This window comes from Schistocerca gregaria, chromosome 3 (genome assembly GCF_023897955.1).
Source record: "Schistocerca gregaria isolate iqSchGreg1 chromosome 3, iqSchGreg1.2, whole genome shotgun sequence".
Classification (NCBI taxonomy): Eukaryota; Metazoa; Arthropoda; class Insecta; order Orthoptera; family Acrididae; genus Schistocerca; species Schistocerca gregaria.
In genome coordinates, this window is record NC_064922.1 from 915,660,013 (window position 1) to 915,664,913 (window position 4,901).

Genomic DNA, 4,901 nt, shown 5'->3' on the forward strand with positions numbered 1-4,901 from the left:
ATGTGCTGGATCTTCTCTTTGAAAGTTGGTCAATACAGCCCTCCACATGTAACAATTGACAAGGAGCGGCTTGTGCTGTCAGCATGCCCATACAGTAGTGCGTCACTGTAGGGACACTCCTAATCTAGCCCTAATTAATTAATTAGCTAGGCAGTGTGTTAAAATATAACAGGAGCTGCTACTGCCATCTTGTAACAAACTGATGCTTACCTTTGACGTCATATAGACTAAGGAATGGGGGCAATGGTTACAGTTTTCGGGAGTGAGGTGTTTGACAATTACCTGTAACCAAATACAAAATGGCGATTTAATGCTGTAATTTTTTACAAGTTCATTGGATATACGAATTTCAGTCTTATTTGTAACCTAATATGAAACTGCGGCATTTCGGGCAGTTTGTAACTGTTTCGTTGGTGCTAGCTGTTAGATGCTTTTTTGTAAATGAAAGTAGAATAGCGATGTATGGGGACATTTTTTTTCAAATTTGAGTGGGGTTAGTGATTACAGTGCAATAAGTTGGTGCTTATCTGTAACAGAATGTAAAGTGATGATACATGTGGAAATTTCTTACAGTTTCTTTTGGGGAGGCTGCTTCTTACTGCGTAACAAAGTGCCCTATATCACATGCTATTTCCTTTTATGTGTTCTTCTTGTGAAGATCACATTAGAAATTACAAAAAGAAGATGACAGAGGCACAGTGCCCAGGTTAGTGGCCTGAGAGGTAATGGCTGGTTCCGCCAGTAAATGTGGAATAAATTTCGTGAAGCTCCAGTAATGGTATTAAAAAATTACAAATGATTCTACTGGCAATAATATTTATACTTACAAATACTGCTACAGTTTAATTAGTTAAGAATGCATTACTTTATATAAAAAGAAATGAGACATATTAACTTAAGTTTATTTTGATCTTCATTGTTGTCTTCCAAAGCAAACACAGTGAATCAGTATGTAAAAAACATAAAATTCAATGAGTAAATTTATACAGTCCCTTATAATCACTTAATGAAGACACTAATTAATTGCTACATTATTCTCCATAGCGGACTCTAACCTAACTGTGGTTAATGTGGGACAGAAAAATGTCATCAATTTTTATTGAAATCTCAGTGAATTGTCCTAAAGAGACAGTCACTACTGCATCTCATTTGCTACAGTGACTAATTCTAGAAGGGCAATCGTGCTGAAAGTACTGGATAGGTCATGAAAAAGACAAAGACGACGTTAAATCCAAAGAAAACAATGTATTTGGAAAGCAGAAGGGAGAGAGGTATGTGGAGATATTGGACGAAAAGAGGTAGAAGAAAAAGATGAGTGAATAAGATGATGATACTGATGATGATGAAGGTGAAGAAGAGGTACGAAAGAAATAATATTTCAGAAACCGCCGGATCATTTTTAATAAACCATTAGGCAAAATGCATAATACTGTATATGACACCATATTTGATCCAATAACAAGAGCGTGGATGATAGGAGATTTACTGTCGATATAGATCGAGATGTCCTGTGAATATGAACGTCCTATCTCTAATCGGTCGAGGAGTTCTGAACTTGTTCGATTGACCATCTACCCCTAATCCCTATGTGGAATGGAATCCCCCAGTATTCCCACACATGCAGCATAATATCGGAGATTGAAAGATCTCACTAACACCTTTGATGATTAGCATCCCAACAAACGAATCACAGTCATAGCAGCACTGTGTGTTCTGTTTCGAAACAAGCTGCCCCTTCATTGAACCTATCGACTAAGGATCCTGAGCAAAACTCTAGACTCTCTCTTCCTCTCTCTTTAACCAAACGTCAATGCAACATTGTCTCTCATTTAATTTGGAACTGAGGCTACGATACCCGCTACACTAGACGTCTTGTGAAGGAACAGAACTAGCGGAGCTCCACATAACGAGTGCACTTCGATATATTGCTTTCAGAAAGAGTATAACACATGTTCCCAGTCGTACAACAGACCGACGATGGTCATATAGACCAGTATTTCCATTCAATACGGTAAATGTCATTCTGCGGAGACAATTCCGTACCAATCTGACGTCATCCATCCAGTTACATACGATCTCTCTAAATTCATGCATGCTGAGGAAGTTGGCACTCTTATTGGCGTATAGTAGATATGAGTCTGATAAATTTTAGGGTGCTGTGATGATAAAACAGACGATTAATAAAAAGAATGAACGTGCGATTTATGCATGATGCAGCTCCACACGGAAAGAGTCTGAAACACTTCACGTAAATCACTTGTGCTATCAATTCTGTGGTATTGTAATACTGTCTGGATTCCATACCAAGAAGAAAAACAATAATAGAACATAAACAAACACTCCTAAGGCAACACGGTTCTGCACGTAAGCACGCAATAATGTTAAAGCAGTGTGGTTTCCAATACATTAGTCACGTGAAATGCAACGATTTTAACACTCCAATGAACGAACACCTGACGTACATGCAATGTGCAGTATCCCACTAACTATGGTAAGAAACTTTAAGATGATACAAAATACAACCTCCTACTGCAAAGGAAAAAAATATAGATTGTGATACATGCACTATATAGCTTTCCAGAGGTGTGAAGCGCCCACTGTTCACTTCTGATTGTGTTATGATCACACTAATTATTTGAAATAATCGTCAGCAAAGGAAAGTGCATGAAACGACGACACCTGATGAGGAAATAATGTGCAGCAGCAGTCTTTGACATGCTCCACTATCTCCGAGAACAGGACACAGCCTCTTCAACACACAAAATCTGTCAAGCAAATGTGTACATAGGGATCAGAGTACCTCACAGACAACTATCACTGACCTAGAATCACGGCAGTTATGAAATTGAAGATTTTATTTATATTCAAGAGGTGGCAGAGAAATGGCGTACGTCACATTCATCTTCATTCGTCTAGCGGAGGATGCCAAAATAGATTTTCCATCTATATGGTGGACATGATTCATCACACACGCGTTGGAAGTCCTCTGCTGACTGTGATATGGAGAGATTTGCTGTTAACACTTGCAGGTATACAGCGCACAAAGTCATACACAGAACATGAAATTGTATTTGAGTCGAACACAGGTTATGCTACACAGCTGACGCACCCTGAGAGAACAACGCTGTTGCATCATTTCCATTTCTACCATTAAATCATACCTTTTTACAACTCCGTTCCAACCATTCCTCCATCAATGTTATAACATTCTATAACGCATATCCATGACATTTTAGAGGCAGATCGTTCTCTTTTCTAGGAAAACATCTAAGACAGCCGTCAAGTTATATGAACTTCTATTACCTCAATAAACATACAGCAGAATGTTGTTAAAAACTATGAATCAACTCTCCTGTAAGGTATTTGTTACCTGATACCACATGGTTGCGATAAGCAGGGAGTTCAGAGAAGCACATTGTAAATACTGTTTGTTAGAGTTTAAAACACTTGAACAGGTGTAATGGGAGGGTAGATTTGACTGCGAAATCGTGGTTTCAACGCATTGACGAGTATATCCGACTGTAGGGGTGATAGCTTTATTTCGTAAGCTCCTTCACAATGTACTAACGCTAGAGTTTAAATGGATCTGTTACAGCATACAAACAGATTAGACCGTACGGCTGTAACACCATGGATATCCAGAACGCCCTCTCAACTGCTCACCTTAGTAGATCCTCAAATCTTCTTAGTCGCACTATCGAGTGCGCTGTTTACTACAGTAGACAAATCGCTGATGTCTTTCCAACTCTTTCGTCCACGGGAGCGCTGTTGATTGTTACATAGTGCCGGGCAACTGTGCTTCACAACACCTATTTAAGAGAGTCTTGGCGGGATGCAGCACCATCCGGAAGTGCTGTAATGAGGCAAGTCGTTACAAGTCTCTCTCTCTCTCTCTCTCTCTCTCTCATTGAGTGGTCCGTCCGGCAGGTTCGAGGGTTCCAGAAACCTTTCATTCGACTGTGAGATATACTGCCATTCTACTCATTTCCTGTACTTATTTGGTTGAGAGAACATAGCCTGTGACGCGTTGGTTATACCGTCACGGTAATCACCGGTGGTGGAGACAGTTGCTGGCTCTTTAGACTTGAAAAACACGTGCGTTATGCGTATTAAAAACTTATTCGACTTTGCAAAGTACATTGATGGTCTGGAATCTATTGTATCATTGACACCGTTATTCGTTAAAAAATACAAGTGCAACAATCAGTTTCCTCTAATTTTACGAGTTTTCATGTAAAAATGTTAGTCTATGAGATATGCTTGTAGCTACTTAATGGTTTGCAGCACGTCCAAAGTAATGACCTCGTTAAAATTCCAGCTCTTTAGAGATGTAATTTTTGCTCTTTATCGTTGGAATTATACTGGGCAGGCGATCGGATGCATACTGCTATGTGGGTTATATCGAGAACAATCCCGTAGATGGTGTGATATTCCTGCAGACCATGGAATACACAGAAGTATCAAAATATTCATAAGCTAATCGATGATTTCAACGCGAAATTGACACAAACATTGTCTTTTTTTCTTTATAAAATCGGATATTGCAGCTGATATCGGTTTCGACATCAGCAAATAAATTGGCCCCTAGATGGGGCTCAGAAACAAATATTCTTGTAAGTCCAGAATCTGGAGATGGTCGCAGCTCCTTGCAGAAATCATGACAGCAAACAGCCCGAAACGGAAACACTACCGTTAGCAGACGCCTTTGTGCCAGAGGAACCAGTCGAAATGTATTAACTACAGTGACGTAGCGATATGGAATGGTGGTACAATCGTGTGAGGTGATATAGCCTGAGTGGTGATCGGTTTTAGGCCGAAAAATTCGATCTTTCCTCTACGGTAGGAGGGCAGTATAATTGACTATGTATCTTTGGCAACAGTTTCCATATTTCATGATTTGT